Source organism: Oryzias latipes, chromosome 22, assembly GCF_002234675.1.
Source record: "Oryzias latipes chromosome 22, ASM223467v1".
Classification (NCBI taxonomy): Eukaryota; Metazoa; Chordata; class Actinopteri; order Beloniformes; family Adrianichthyidae; genus Oryzias; species Oryzias latipes.
In genome coordinates, this window is record NC_019880.2 from 25,022,724 (window position 1) to 25,039,822 (window position 17,099).

General features: G+C 42.0%; 1 protein-coding gene across 1 annotated transcript in view; it reads right to left on the reverse strand.

Annotated features, from left to right (window-relative positions):
- The window catches only part of gpr68 (G protein-coupled receptor 68), a 36,378-nt gene extending 19,825 nt beyond the window's left edge, over nucleotides 1-16,553 (reverse strand). The window contains exon 1 of the mRNA XM_011492432.3: nucleotides 16,051-16,553. The gene's annotated coding sequence lies outside the window, so the exon portion shown is untranslated. The remainder of the gene's footprint in view (nucleotides 1-16,050) is intronic.
- Between the last annotated feature and the right edge of the window lie 546 nt (nucleotides 16,554-17,099).

The following is a 17,099-nucleotide window of genomic DNA, read 5'->3' on the forward strand; positions in this document are numbered from 1 at the left end:
TGGATTTTGGAACTGTAGATTCGGACAGCAATACAAAATGGCAAACGCACTTTGTAGTGCACTATGCAGTGAGTAGGAGAGGTATTCGGACACAACCGTGCTTGAGATGCTTATAATCCTAACTATGCTAGTTATGCTAATGTGGCTAAAAGTGCTAGCATTGCAATCAGCATCATCAACTGTCTCAGAAAAACACATTGCTTAAGACACTAACCATGGAAGCACTGCCAGTTGTGATAACAGTCAATACAAACATGGTGGTGGTATTGTGGTATTGTTGAATGTCCCTCAGTCAATAACTGCCAACTGTCACATTGGTATGTATAAATAAACCATGTAAATTGGAAGCCTCACAAACTCCTCCCTTTGTCTCTGTCAGCCTGGGGGGTATTCCAGGAAGCATGTTTAAACTAGCCTGACTTTAAGCCTGAACTCTGGCTGAAATCCGCCTGAACTTGCTTACTCTGGGTATGTCGGTTCCAAAAGACTAGATATGAGTTAGAGTAATTACGCTCGACTTGGTAACCCTGGGTTAATGCACGTGCATGTCAAGTACATAAAGACATTCTCTATGGATCGCCGAGTTCTGGAGTCACCATGGAAACACGTGGAAAAAAAGAAAGCGCTATACTTCGGTGAGACGGAGTCTGAGGTTTCAATGATGGCGTATGAAGATTATACGTCCATAAAAAAGTAAAACGGCTGCATCATCAAAAGAAAGAGTCTCCGCTTGTAGTAGAAGAACAGACAAAGTAAACGCAAGAGTTTCTGATCTTATTTCTATTTTCCTTGTGACGCATATATATATAACTTATCCAATTTTGCCACCTTAAATGAATTACTTCTATTGGTAACAAATAATTGAATTAAATTTAATCACCTAATTTCTTACATCTATAAAACTCAATAATTGTTTATACAACTCAAATTTATCTATTTATCTAACTAAATGTCATATTACTCCAATTCAATTAATATTTTTTCTCCCTTAATTAAGTATATTTCTTGATCTCTCATATGTCTAAGTATGAGCCGGCCCGGCAGATATGCTCATTTTTATAACAATAAAAAGGACGGGGGGAAGAATGGACGCTGCGCACAGATTCATTAGAAACTTTTCCGTCATTGTCATTACAGTAATACATAGAAGGGGTGCGATATAATCTCATCATCCTCTCCTCCACTCTTACTCACGGTGCAGAGACGTAAGCACAGTAGGACAAAATAACTCAGCAAAACATGGCAATACACAGTAAAACAGCTAAACAACTAAACACATTTGGTCAAAAAGCCACAATTAAACCAAAATCCGTCCAGACAGACAAGGGAAATGGTATCCCACAATCCCTTGCGGTGCCGATCTAACAGCAGGACCAACGTTACACCTACTTAATTGAATTAGTTTGAATGAAAGTAAAATAACTGTCTGAAAACTGTGTGTTATTTTTAAACTGACTTAACAAACAAATGATTTATCTTAACTGAAGCAAATAACTTAGTTAGATCAAAGTAAAAAAAGTTTAATTTTCCAACATCCAATAAACCTGCTCCAGACCAGGTTATGTTCAGAGCATGAGTTGCTATGGCAACTTGACCTTCCCTGAAACATACCTCCATTTCTGGAACCGAAAACTGAGGTTATCAACTTCCTTAGCCTCAAACTTACCGTGGGAGCTAGCATAACCTGCTTTCTGGAATACCCCCCTGGTCAGAGTTGATGGTCACTAAAGGTGTTTTTTTTTTAATTCAAGATGGCGGCCTCTTCCCGAGGTCAAAGGTCAACAAACTCCATGGGTCATTGTATATTGTGGGAGAACATGAAAATCGCCAAATCTAACATTTTGCAACAAAATGACCGCCAAGCCGTAGGTCGTTTGGCCATCCCATAATAATTTCAAAACTTTGTTTGGATACTCCCGAAATGTATGGATTGGTTTTGTTAGTGAATTCTGACTATATTTTTTCTGAAGCCCCATTTGCCCTAATTATTTTTTTATGGTTTTGCCCGCTTTGATGTAATCATTGGGGGGAGGGGGCTGTTCACTATGTCCAAAATTCAGGTTCACCTAATTCAAGGTGTGTTTACATTGTGGTGAGTTTTCTCACATGTGGCGGTGGTCAAATTTTTTCTCAAAAACACAGAAATATTTCCAACTGCAAAAACATTCTGGTCTAGCAGTCAGAGACTGCTGCTCCGGGTCATAACTGGTTAGCTGTATACATTTCTATGGGTGCTGTCCCTGATGGCAGGTCATTGTATTTTTATTATTCTTCTGTTCAATGGCCATGAAGTTCATAAATATTTTCCATGATCCAGTGAATGATCTAACATTTCTCCCACACCTTTGAGGCAGTCTCCACGTACATAACCTGAACCCATCAGCTACCTTGATGAACACAGAAACCTCTTTTAGATAGACCTTTAAAGTCCTGCCAGCCTGAAGAACAGAATCCTGTTAGAACATGACCTGATCAAAGAAGAATCTTCACAGACTAAAACAGATAGATGTTCCAGAGGTTTGTTTTTGACAGAGGTCAGGTCAGCATCCATGACTTCATGTCTGCCGAGCAGTTTGTTCGGAGATGGGGAAAACCCCACCCAGATGATTAAAGAGGCCCCTGCTGTGAGGTTATGGACTAAATGGGAATTTTCCTCTGTATTATTTATGAGTGTCTGCATTAAGGGTGTTGTATACAGATACTTCTCCCCATCTGCACACATCTTAAATATTTCCAAAAGCAATGTGTGATTTATAACAGAGCTGAAAAGGAAACGCAGACAGGAAGACAAATAGGTGAGAAAAAGCACTCAGCAGGAACTAGATCAGGGGTGCCCACACTTTTTTGGTGTGTGAGCTACTACAATGTCTTGTTGGTTCGCCATTACCATCCTGTCAGTCTGGATCTGGAAGTCCCACAGGATCTTTGCCCTCTCATTCTCTACCACTTGTGGTTTCCAGTTCATATTCTGCACATCTGTTCCTGTATATTATTCCAGCCACTTGGTTGTGGCGCTCCATGTAATAATAATAATAATAATAATTATTATTATATTAATAATGGATTGGATTTATCTCAAAGTGCTTACAATGAGTGTCCATTATTCATTCACTCCTCATTCGTGCTTAGTGAATTGTGGGCTGCTGGTCCACAATACTGGTCCACGGTGGGTGCCGGTGGACGCCTGCGGCTCCTCTGACCATCACGGAGGCTTTCGTGTGCGTTCACATGTTGGTGGGGCAGCGCTGGGGAGGGTGGGGTATCTTGCCTGCGGGCCATGGCGGCGTTTAACTGGGGGGAGCGGGGATCAAGCCTGCAACACTTCTTTGGTTTCAGGCACCTCTTTGCACAGCCTACACCTTGGGTCTTGTCTGGTGTGGTAGATCTGAGCCTCTATGGCTCTGCTGCTCAGAGCTTTTTCCTGAGCTGCCAGGATGAGTGCTTCAGTGCTGTCCTGTAGGCCAGCCCTTTCTAGCCATTGGTAGGACTTCTTGATATCAGCCACTTCAGTTATGGTCCGGTGGTACATCCCATGCAGGGGTTTGTCCTCCCATGAGGATCTGTCCTCCAGCACTGTATCCTCTGCTCTCCATTGCCTGAGACATTCACTGAGCACACTGTCATTAGGGGCCTTGAGCTTGATGTACTCATGGATCTTGGATGTTTCATTCTGGATAGTGGCTTCTACGCTCACTAGTCCTCTGCCTCCTTCTTTGCAGCTAGCATACAGTCTCAGGGTGCTGGATTTGGGATGGAACCCTCCATGCATGGTGAGGAGGTTTCGTGTCTCAACATCCGTGAGATTAGCTTTGGCCATCTTATTATTCTTGCAGCGTATCTGATAACTGGCAGTGCGTTGCTGTTTATTGCCCGGGTCGTATTCTTGCCATTGAGCTGGCTTCTCAGGCCTTACTCTATGGAGTGACGGAAACACCAGGAAGAAGGAACTTGAGAAACTGGAGAAATACCAGGGACTCAGAGAAGAACTGGAGAAAGCATGGAAAGTGAAGGTGACAGTAATTGGAGCACTCAGGGCAGTAACCCCAAAGCTGGAGGAGTGGCTACAACAGATACCTGGAAAGACTTCAGTCCAAAAAGGCGCAGTGCTAGGAACAGCTAAGATATTGCAGGACCCTCAAGCTTCTAGGCCTCTGGTAGAGGACCCGAGCTTGGGGTGAGAAAAAAAAACACCCATAGAGGGTGAGATGGCAGGAGAGGGGAGAGTGTATATATAGTTGCGAATGTGCACTATATATTCAATCAAAAATATCATTTGATGTAATTAGCACCTCTGAGCTGGATGATAAAAATGGTTATCTGAGTCCAGGATAAAAATAACGAGCAGATTCAAGTGAAGAGTTTCCGCTTTTGATCAGCTTTCATCTCTCCTGTAAAGATGAAGATGCCCATCTGTAAAGACCATACTCTTCAAAGATGATTTATTGGTTTACATGTATCAAACCAAGTTAGGGTAGTAAATTTTAGGGGACTTTTCACACATGTACCATCAATGCATAACTTTGATATTGTGTAAACAGCGCACTTATCACATTAAAATTGTGTAATTGACACACAAAATCACTAATAAATTGCGGATAAACAGTGCAATAATCACACACGGTTCATGTTCTACGTTGATTTATGTTCTTTGCGTGGTTTATATGCACTTCTCCGGTGGTTTTAACGTGGTTCCTTCATAACACATCTGTAAAAAGTTCACATAAAGACCACAACTTGTCTCACTTTTTCCACGTACATTTATGTTTGACCAATTTTCACTCGTGCATTCTGTGCAAAATCTACATATGTGACACGGCCTTTATGTTTTGATTTAACATGTACTCTGGGGCAGAAGGGGCTTTGTGAACAGGTCCACCACTTCAGCATCTCCTCATTGGCCCGTTTGAATGATTCCTGTTCTTTTGCCACCAGAGGAGGCCCTTATATGGAGCAACTTCACTCTGCATCTGTTTTCCTGGACGTCTGCTTGGATTCATGACGGGTCGATACAGTCACCTGGGTTACTTATAACTTACTGCTCAGGTAAATCAACTTGAGAGAGGCAGTCACCCTGTACCAGCTGAGAAATGTTGCCTGATTTGGAGCCTATTTTCTGATTCCCCTGACCTGAGAGTCTTCCTTTACACCACAGTTTGTTGCTTGCATTTTCCACCTCAGACTTGATGGATAGAAACTGCTGACGTAGAGGTGCACAAACCTTTGCACTCAGGTACACAAATGTACCATTACTGTTCTTTAAATGGAAAGCGGCATATACCTGTATAGTGCTTTACAGTCACAGTCACATTCACACACTGATGGCGGCTCCACTGCCAAACGCTGGCGCCAACCTCCCACCAGAGGCAAGGTGGGGTTCAGTGTCTTGCCCAAGGACACTTTGACACATGGGAGGGCAAGGCAGGAATTAAGCCTGCAATCTTTCAATCAGAGGTCGACCCCCCCTACCACTGTAACACCACCGCAGTGATAAAGTTCCATGAAGATAAACTAGTTCTGAGAACATCTCATCTGTGCTCCTGTCTTTGGTCTCACACCGCCAGCCGTCCCCCAGTTCCATCTGGATGAGGCTCCATCTGCTGGACTATTTAACATGTAGTTGTATAGTTAGATAAACTAATTCTTCTCTGAGTTCTGGTAAATCGCCTGTCAGTCCTGGGGGAGGATCCCTCCTTCATGTGGACACCCCTGAGGTTTCTTCTTTTTGTTTTTCCCAGAATCTGTTTTATTTTTTAGGATTTTTTTCCTTACCGAGAAGGAGGGTCTAATGGCAGAGATGCCCAGTTTAGTCCAGTCTGTTTAGTTAAGTTTAGCAGTTACCAATTGTACAATTACCGGTGTGAAGCCCGTTGAAACAACTATGGGCTATATAGAATAAACTCAACTGAACTGAATTCAATTGAAAGGCCGTATTGATATCATCCCTGTCTGATGGCCGCCATCTGCTTTCATGACCACGCCAAAAAATTGGGTGGTGGTAGCTAATCTGATTTGCAGTTGTAAATGTGACCACTGCATAACATGTGAAGAATGTTTTTGGACTGTAGGAGGAAGCAGGAGAAAACCCACACATGTACATAGGGAACATGCAAACGCCACAGGACAGTTCCAGTCAGGTTTTGAACCAGAGCCCTCGTGCTCTAAGACAAGAGTGCTAACCACTGCACCACAACGCACTCTGATGTGAATAAGTTAGAGACTTACAAACAGTGAAACACTCACAAAACACACACACACACACAGGTCTAACCTTTACTTGTAAAAAAAGTCCACACACATCTTCTCAACAAAAATCTCAGAGACCTTAACGTAAAACTCTTTTCTCTCAGTCTCAATCAAATTTTGTTGACCCAGCGTTGTCAGCCAATAATTATGACTTTAGACATTTTTAATATTACATTCAACATTTTCACAGTCAGTCAGACCAAAACAAAATAACGGATTCTTAATAAACTTAATTAGCGACATCTGAAGAACAAATGTTAGCTGACGAGCACGCTCTTTGTTGAGCTAAGTGTCTGTCTGCCTGACGTCACATCACATGTCGAGCACCTTGACAGTCAGTCAGTGGTCGAGCTGTTTGACCCAGAATTTAACCAGAACAAGTGCAGCACTTTACCCAGGCTTTACAACATACCAAACATGGCTGCCAGTGTGGGTTCATTGTTGTGATGGAATTTCCGGCTATCTTTAGAGATTCAGCTTGTTAAAAAGAGCCTCTTTTGGATACCAAACGGCTCCCGCAGGCCCCCGAACACAGCCTACGACTAATGATGACTTCACAATATTTGGCTATAAGTTGGTCCGATGACGTGTAAGATTGTGATTGGTCTGAAAATAATTGCAGTACAACAGTAGAAGAAATTGGAGTTCCGTTGTAAACAAGCTCCAACATAGAGAGAGATGATCTTCTAAATGGGCTTTTATTATTGCTATGATTATTACTAAGTGCATGTTCGCTTATAGTTTTCTAAATCTGTGCTCCCAGTGCTTTTTCTTGGCCGAACTGACCCGGAAGAAGGGTTAGGATTAGGTTAATATGTGCTAACAACATCTACCATCGGATCAACTTTAACTGGAATAACCATCAGCCTTTATTTTGTCTGGACCAGACTGGTAACACAAAGTCACACGATTGTTTGCACGGATTCTCAGGAATGCTCATTCCATCTCTGCTTTGTTCAACAATACCACTGTCACAATCTCTCGACAAAATTTCACAGAACCCAGTAGTTAAACATTGACTTAAAATCTGGGAACAATTTAGGAGAAGCCTGGGCCTTAAAAATATGTCAATATATGCCCCAGTTGTGAAAATTATGTTTATCCCTTCTATAACTGATAACTCTTTTGCATGTTGGTCCTCAAATGGTCTAAGAACACTGAAGGATCTGTTCATCGAAGGTCAATTTGTTTCATTTCAGAGACTAAAAAGTGAATTTAGAAATCCTGATGTCCACTTCTTCAGATACCTTCAACTTTGAAGTTTTTTTTATCTACCACACTCACCCATTTCCCCTCGCGACTGCCAGACTCACTTCCTGAAAACATCTTGACCTTTAATCCACAATCAAAATGACTCATCAGCAAAATCTACACAGCAATCAACTCATCAAACACAGATCCACTGACTCATACCAAAAGAAAGTGGGAAGAAGATTTGGCTACAGACCTATCAGAGGATGTATGGCAGACTGCTCTTCAGAATATTTATTCATCCTCAATATGCTTAAGACAAAGGGTTATACAATTCAAGGTGGTTCACAGACTGCATTGGTCCAAAGTAAAACTAACTAAAATCAAACTAGACCTTTATGCTAATTGCGATCGATGTGAAATGGTACCAGGTACACTGTCACATATGTTTTGGTTTTGTTTGACACTGGGGGCCTTCTGGCCCAACATTTTTCAACTTCCTTCTGATGCACATTGCTCCTGAGGCCTTAATTGGGATATTTAGTGTATCAGAGTTCTCTCTGCGGCTACCTAGTAAATCCAAAAGTGTAATTGCTTTCACTACATTTCTGGCCAGAAGGCTAATCCTCCTACACTGGAAAAACAAACAACCCCCTACTTTTAGGAAATATCTTGTTGATCTTATGTGCCATCTTACCTTTGAAAAAAATCAAATTCTCAATGAAGGGTTATACCGCAGGGTTTTTAATGTCTGGCAGCCAGTTCTGAGCAAGATCAAAGATTTTGATCCATCGCTTCTCTCTGACGGGTAAGACTGTTACTCCAATCAGTAAAATTCTTGTATATTGTATTGAATTATTTTTCTTTTATGGTGCAACAGGGTGGGTTTGTTTGTTTGTTTGGGGTATAAAAAAATAGTTTGAATGTCTTTTACACTGTATATGTTGCTGAATACTCAAATAAAAAGAAACTTGGATTATAAAGGAATGTTCATTCAAAAGCCGCCTCCGCCCGTCCCAAAGCCCGTTTTCTGTCTGGAGAATCAAATCTCCAGGGAGACACGGTTCTCCTGAGTCTGGCATCCCGCTCTCATAGAACAGCGTGACGGACTGCTGTCCGAAGTCTCCTTCGTTGCGCACACCTTAACAAAGCACCAGGGATGCCCCGTTTGACACGACGCTTCGGCGCGTGTTTCACCTTCATGAAACAGTGTGGTTCGGTGCAATGTTTCACCTTCATGAAACAGTGTGGTTCGGTGCAATGTTTCGTGGCGTGTGTCAACTAGCGCAGATCACGTGGTTGATGACGTATGACGCGCCAAATGCTTCGTTTGGTCGAACCACGGTTCAGATGTCACTTGCGTTTCGAACAGCTGGGCGCGCTATTCTGTAGAAATATGAAATGAATCCCGGAGGTTTCCCCACCAGTTTCATTGTTTCCCCAAGATTGGAATCAGTGTCAGTTTGTGGCACTTTACCATGGCTCCTTGTAAATAACATACTGTGGCTCAGGATAGTTTTAAATCGATTTCTCCAAATAAAACAATACACTATGAGCATTGTGTATATAAAAATACTTCAATAAATCTATAATGGCAAGCATATAATGGAATTAGTGTCAGTAGAGATAGATCAGGGGAACAATCAGTGGGGTATGTATGCAGAGGACCTGAGTTCATGACCAGTGTTTGACACTTATTATTTTCATTTTTTTGCTTTGCGTTTATTTTCTTCATGTGATGTGTATTGTGCTGTGTGAAGCACTTCTCAACGTCACATGTTGTCTTATTTTACGTTGTCTTTTTTTATAATCATCATTAACAACATTGTTTTGTTTTACGCTTTTTCATCATCATTTCCACATTGAAGTGTGACAAGGAGCTTAGTTGAAACATATGTCGATATTCGTCCAGTCCGCCACCAGATGCCGCTGTTCTGTGTGGTTTCAAAGCCCTGTATGGGTGGTTCATTTTTCCGGCACAATTACATGACCCACAAGGGAAGCTTCATGGGGCTTTAATACCCATACCTACAAAGCACCCTCCCCTGCCTGCAAACACGAAGCTACGAGTCCAGCTGCTCAGAGACCCGCATTTGCAATGTGTGCGCGTGCACGAATGCGCAACAGTACGAGCACAATTGATAAATCCGTGGAAACGATTTATCAGATTTTTTTTTAACCACTGGCACCTGGAGGGCTCCATAGGATAGTGCTTCACGAGGGGTCAATTTGAGCACGCATATCCAGCCCACTAGATCATTTTGAATTATTAATTATATCAGGCCAGTGACATTTTGCACTGGTAATTTATTTGGTAACGTTAGATGAAGGGGACTGACAGATCTTTTATCAGGCGTTCTGGCTCTATTGTCAGACCACAGAAAACTACATGTCACAAGGGGGCTGGTCATCGTCCTCTCCTTCCCCCTCATTCATGCTACAGAAAGAAAGAAGCATAACAGGATAAAATAACTAAAGGATAAACAGAGTAAAACACCCTAACAACAAAACACACAGACAAAGATCCACACTCAAACCCCAATCTGCCCAGACAGGCAAAGGGAATGGTATCCCACAATTCCTTGGACTGCTAGATCTGACAGCAGGCCCAATTCTAATGTTTCTGTAACCTTCACTACAATACAAGCTACAAATCCCATCATGCAGTGCATCAGCTGCCTTGCCGAACACCAGTTTTGCCAGAATGCGTGATTTCCTGCCCATTTGAGGGGTTTATATTCTAAATTTGTGGGCAAAAATAACTTTGGGTGGGTTTAGGTTTGGTGGTTCCTTATTGAAACACATCCCAGCAGGGACATGCGGTCAGGGGAGGCAGGTGAGCCGGCCCCCCACCTGCAAACCAGTGTGTAACAACCAATGGGACTTTAACTTCACTTTATTACAGTGTTGCTGTTCTTTACTTCATTTTTTTTACTATACTAGTGACTTTGTTGATTTATTTCTGCCTTTATTTTAAAAATATATGTTTGTGGTGCTATTTTTTTTTGCATCACATTTTCCCCATAATGCATCTCGACAAATCACTGTGTCCCTATAACTGTAGTGTAACAACAAGACAAATGATTGGCTGGTCGTGACGTGATGCATGCTGGGATACGTAGCATGTAACCTACTAGCCTTGGGATGTAAAGTGACTCCTAACGAGAATGATGCTTTTGTAGAGCTTTTTAAAATAAATAAATCTGATCTCTAAACATCCTCCGTTTCTTCAATGGAATGGAATGAGACACACACAGACAGAAATGTGAAAGTATCAGTTGTAAATCCAACTATTGCTCACATCCGTATTCATGAAGCTAGGAGTTACGTCCGATAGGCGAAGCAGCAATCCTTGTTTATGAATGACTTATGACGTAAATAATTACTTCGTTCGCACAACTTAATTATTTCGAGGGAACGAAATAGTATTTCGTGGGAACGGAATATTCTTTCGTGCGAACAAGATATGAATTTGTGGGAACAAGATATTAATTTGTGGGAACAAGATATATTTTATTTTTTTAATGTCAGGACACGGGCTCCGTAGTTTTACACTTAATTAACCAAAAATTATGAATTTCCAAAAATGTGTTCTATAATCAAACATTTCAAGAAAAAGTATTGGTATCGATGTCTGCGATACTGGCCCTGTAATTACTTGGTATCGTATCACCCCCCCCCCCCCCCCTATTGTACTTGTAATGCTGTCACACAGTACGCTTACGCCGCTCTTTAGTCATTACTACGATGTGAGTACAGGCTCCTCAATGAGTGTGCATAAATGCTTCACACACAGGTGTGGACGTGATATCTAAGTGCCCAACGGTTGCCCTTAGGATGCCCACTCAAACTACACTCTGATTGTCTAATTTTTTCATTTCTAACAGTCAGGCTACAAGCATGGAGCGAGAAAGCAGCATGGACCTATTACGTGAACAGCACTAAAGGTCTCCTTGCCGTTAGTGCAAGGAGGCCTGAGTAGCAGGGTTCAGGGGGTTGATAAAAGGAAAAATCCGTACAACCTGTGTGCATCTCAAGGTGTTTGCTACGACCTGTCGACCAAAGAATGCACATAGAAAAAATGTGCATTAACATTTTGCTCTACAGGCATGACAAGCAGTCTACAATCCTAAAATTGTGGGTGGGCCACCTATGTGCCCTGTACAGGTTGGCCCATTTCTCACCCGCAGACAGTCCGCAAATACCCATAAGGACAGTTGAGACTAAGACATAAGCTGCTCCCATCATTACAATGCTTTTCGTTTGACTCCAGAGGACTTTGGCAACATTTGAAAAACGACAAGATCTAACGACACGACATGGGGAAACGTCGTAGCTAACGACACTAGCAACGGTTGCTAAGGACTTTCCTGACGACATAGTGAGACAACAGAGGGTAACAAAAATAACAAAGACAAATGCAAAGTTTTAAACATAACCCATGAACCAAGGTTCAATGAACTCGTTCAGTAGACATAGACAATGGACCAAAGACATAGATAGTGGACACAAAAACATATTTTTGGCACAAACGGAACCTCATATTTGTGCAGACAGTGTTGCAGCACTACATCTTCATTCTCTCCAGTCTTTTTTGAAAACATTTTCCTGCATTAAATTCATCCCGCTAAGTGCCCCCCCCCCCCCCCAGCAGCTGCTTTAGTTTTTGCAGCAGCAATCATTGTGATGCATACGCACAGAAAAGGAATTTTTTTTTTCAGACTAATAACACCTAAACTTAAGAATATTAACCTATAGTCAAGCTTAAAGTTATTCCTACCACGGCAAGTTTAGACCAAAATGTATTTTTCTTCAAACAGGAAATTACGTCTAGTTAGGAAATGTTTCCCAGGAGGTAACAAAACATGTTGGATCATTGCTTAAAAAATTGCTTTTTTAAACAACTTTTATTTACATTTTAAACAACTTTATCCTAAGGTTATGAATAATTTTAACCTCAACTGTAAATAAATTAAAATGTTGCATGTAAAATACTGATTTATAGAAAAGAAATGTGTCATAATAAAAATTACTTTAAGACTGCCTATAGTTCAAAGACATAATCCTTTTCTTCTTTCCTTAAGCCAAACTACACACTATTATTAAGAGTCTTCATAACATTCCTCTGATCCTTCAAAAACTAGGATGACATTTTCATAACTTTATCTTCTCACTCGTGCAAACATTCACAGAATAGCTGAGCTGATTGTTCATATAATAAAACACAAGCCAGCTGTGCCTGCTCCTGAATGCTCACATGTCACATAAATTATGCATGAAGAGGCAACAGCCACACCAGCGAAAGCTCACAGGAGAACACAGAGTCCAGGCAGGACACTTGCATAAGACGGACCAGCTACCCATACAGATCAGTAAAAGCTTTGTAACCGATCTGCTGATAAATTCATGAAGTCATTGAAGCAAAAGCAGATATTCAGGTCTGTAACAGGTCTGCAAGAAGCAGGATTTCGCTATTGGGTCTGCATGAAAAATGGATCCATATAACAAGACTGCAAGCCATTCAATATTAAACTGGTGTGAAAGAACAGTTATTAAAGAGTGAGCAGTCTGTAAGAACAGTCAGCAAAACTGTACCAGTCTGCAAGAACAGTCAGCAAAGACTGTAGCTTTCTGCAAGAACAGTCAGCAAAGACTGCAGCTGTCTGCAAGAACAGTCAGAGAAACTGTACCAGTATGCAAGAACAGTCAGCAAAGACTGCAGCTGTCTGCAAGAACAGTCAGCAAAACTGTACCAGTCTGCAAGAACAGTCAGCAAAGACTGTAGCAATCTGCAAAAACAGTCAGAAAATACTGTAGCTGTCTGCAACAACAGTCAGCAAAGACTGTAGCAATCTGCAACAACAGTCAGCAAATACTGTAGCTGTCTGCAAGAACAGTCAGCAAAGACTGCAGCTGTCTGCAAGAACAGTCAGCAAATACTGTAGCTGTCTGCAAGAACAGTCAGCAAAGACTGTAGCAATCTGCAACAACAGTCAGAAAAACTTTACCAGTCTGCAAGAACAGTCAGCAAAGACTGTAGCAATCTGCAAGAACAGTCAGCAAAGACTGTAGCAATCTGCAAAAACAGTCAGAAAATACTGTAGCTGTCTGCAACAACAGTCAGCAAAGACTGTAGCAATCTGCAAGAACAGTCAGCAAAGACTGTAGCAATCTGCAAGAACAGTCAGCAAAGACTGTAGCTGTCTGCAAGAACAGTCAGCAAAGATTGTAGCAATCTGCAACAACAGTCAGCAAATACTGTAGCTGTCTGCAAGAACAGTCAGCAAAGACTGCAGCTGTCTGCAAGAACATTCAGCAAAGACTGTAGCAATCTGAAAGAACAGTCAGCAAAGACTGTAGCAATCTGCAACAACAGTCAACAAAACTGTACCAGTCTGCAAGAACAGTCAGCAAAGACTGTAGCAATCTGCAACAACAGTCAGCAAATACTGTAGCTGTCTGCAAGAACAATCAGAAAAACTTTACCAGTGTGCAAGAACAGACAGCAAAGACTGTAGCAATCTGCAAGAACAGTCAGCAAAGACTGTAGCAATCTGCAAGAACAGTCAGCAAAGACTGTAGCTGTCTGCAAGAACAGTCAGCAAAGACTGTAGCAATCTGCAACAACAGTCAGCAAAACTGTACCAGTCTGCAAGAACAGTCAGCAAAGACTGTAGCAATCTGCAAGAACAGTCAGCAAAGACTGAAGCTGTCTGCAAGAACAGTCAGCAAAACTGTACCAGTCTGCAAGAACAGTCAGCAAAGACTGTAGCAATCTGCAAGAACAGTCAGCAAAACTCTAGCTTTCTGCAACAACAGTCAGCAAAGACTGTACCAGTCTGCAAGAACAGTCAGCAAAGACTGTAGCAATCTGCAACAACAGTCAGCAAAACTGTACCAGTCTGCAAGAACAGTCAGCAAAGACTGTAGCAATCTGCAACGACAGTCAGCAAATACTGTAGCTGTCTGCAAGAACAGTCAGCAAAGTCTGCAGCTGTCTGCAAGAACAATCAGCAAAACTGTACCAGTCTGCAAGAACAGTCAGCAGAGACTGTAGCAATCTGCAAGAACAGTCAGCAAAGACTGCAGCTGTCTGCAAAAACAGTCAGCAAAGACTGTAGCAATCTGCAAGAACAGTCAGCAAAGACTGTAGCAATCTGCAAGAACAGTCAGCAAAGACTGTAGCTGTCTGCAAGAACAGTCACCAAAGACTGTAGAAATCTGCAACAACAGTCAGCAAAGACTGCAGCCGTCTGCAAGAACAGTCAGCAAAGACTGTAGCAATCTGCAAGAACAGTCAGCAAAACTGTACCAGTCTGCAAGAACAGTCAGCAAAGACTGTAGCAATCTGCAAGAACAGTCAGCAAAGACTGTAGCAATCTGCAAGAACAGTCAGCAAAGACTGCAGCTGTCTGCAAGAACATTCAGCAAAACTGTACCAGTCTGCTAGAACAGACAGCAAAGACTGTAGCTGTCTGCAAGAACAGTCAGCAAAGACTGCAGCTGTCTGCAACAACAGTCAACAAAACTGTACCAGTCTGCAAGAACAGTCAGCAAAGACTGTAGCAATCTGCAACAACAGTCAGCAAAACTGTACCAGTCTGCAAGAACAGTCAGCAAAGACTGCAGCTGTCTGCAACAACAGTCAACAAAACTGTACCAGTCTGCAAGAACAGTCAGCAAAGACTGTAGCAATCTGCAACAACAGTCAGCAAAACTGTACCAGTCTGCTAGAACAGACAGCAAAGACTGTAGCTGTCTGCAAGAACAGTCAGCAAAGACTGCAGCTGTCTGCAACAACAGTCAACAAAACTGTACCAGTCTGCAAGAACAGTCAGCAAAGACTGTAGCAATCTGCAACAACAGTCAGCAAAACTGTACCAGTCTGCAAGAACAGTCAGCAAAGACTGTAGCAATCTGCAAGAAGAGTCAGCAAAACCGTACCAGTCTGCAAGAACAGTCAGCAAAACTGTAGCTGTCTGGAGGAACAGACATTCAGCACATTTGTAAAAACAGTAACTAGGAACTGTAACAAGTCATCAACAATTGGTATTTTGGCTCTGTAACAGGTTTGCAAGAACAGACAATCAAATCTGTAACAAGTCTGTAACAGTCATTCAGAACTGTAAAAGGTCTGCAAAAACAATTACTCAGATTTGTAAGTAGCATGCAAGAACAGTCATTCAGCTAAAAGGGATGCAAGAACAGTCATTTATGACTGTCACAAGTCTGCAAAAACAGCTATTCAGGTCTGTTACAGGCTTGCTGCAGGAGCAGTCATTAAAGTCTGTGACAGGTCTGCTGCAAAAGTCCTTCAGGTATGGAATAACAGTCATTCAGGAGTCCAACAGCCTGTAAGAACGGTCATTTGACTGTCTAGCAGACCTGCAAAAAAAGTAATTCAGCTATGTAATCATCTTTACAGACATCAAGTTATCTAACAGTAAACACAGTCATTTAGCTTTTGGCAGGTCTGCAAGTCTTAGCAACCTGTAAGAACAGACTTTGTAACAGCAGTCTAGTCCTGAAACAGGCAGTAAAAAGCAGCGGGTAGTCTCGGGCTCAGAGCGCCTCTATTCACGCACAGACTTCCCTAGGGCAGAGAGATTTGCTTACCGACTGTTTCCGCGTCGACAGTCTGCATCAGACTAACTGCAGCCTCTGCTCCAGCTCCCTCGCCCACGCGCTCTGCACCGCGCGAGCGTTTGTCAGCGGGAAGAGCCGAGCAATAAAGGAATCATCGGACCTTTTAATCCGTCAGGTTTAGCCCAGTGGACACATTTGTTACAGAGACGAGGAGTTCAGCTGCAAGCATAGAGATCATAAAAACTTCCAGGTTTATTATTCTAATGATTGTACCATCAGAATGAAAAACTACATCCTGACAGAAGCAAAGTGTGCACAACTGTGTGAAAACAGTTTACATAGAAGGAGCCTCATCATCTTTAGGAGGTCAATAAAAAGAGACATTTTTAAGGGAAAAACAGTAACGTTCACCTCTGTAAACTGAAGTTTAGTAACCCAAACCATGCTACCTCCACCACCATGCTTTTCACCTTACCACATCAGCGAAAATGTGCGCTGCCACTGTTGTGTCTCCACTGATCCTACTTTCATTTCTTCCATCTTTTCATCATGTTGTGCTTCTGCTTTTTTATTTATTTTTTTATTTATTTATTTTTTTTTTGGGGGGGGGGGGGCAGAGGTTCTCATCAAGATCACTGACTGTATATGAGAACTGGACTGAGTGAACCCCCCTCACATTCTACATGGGAAGTCCCTGCTGGTTCCAACGAGTTAAAATCCCCATAGACTATAGAGAAATAAACAGCTACAGTAGGGCAAAAAGGGTATTTAATCAGCCACCAGTTGTGCAAGTTCTCCTACTTAAAAAGGTGAGAGAGGTCTGTAATTTTCCCCATAGGTATACCCAAACTATGAGAGACAAAATGAGGGGAAAAAATCCAGAAAATCACGTTGTCCGATTTTTAAAGAATTTATTTGAAAATTTTGTGCAGGATCTGGCGGCATAGTGTGTTACTGATGGTAGCCTTTGTTACTTTGGTTCTGAGATTTTGCTCACCACCCTTGTGATCGTTTTGACCCCATGGGGTGAGATCTTGCAGGGAGCCCCAGATGGAGGGAGATAATCAGTGGTCTTGCTA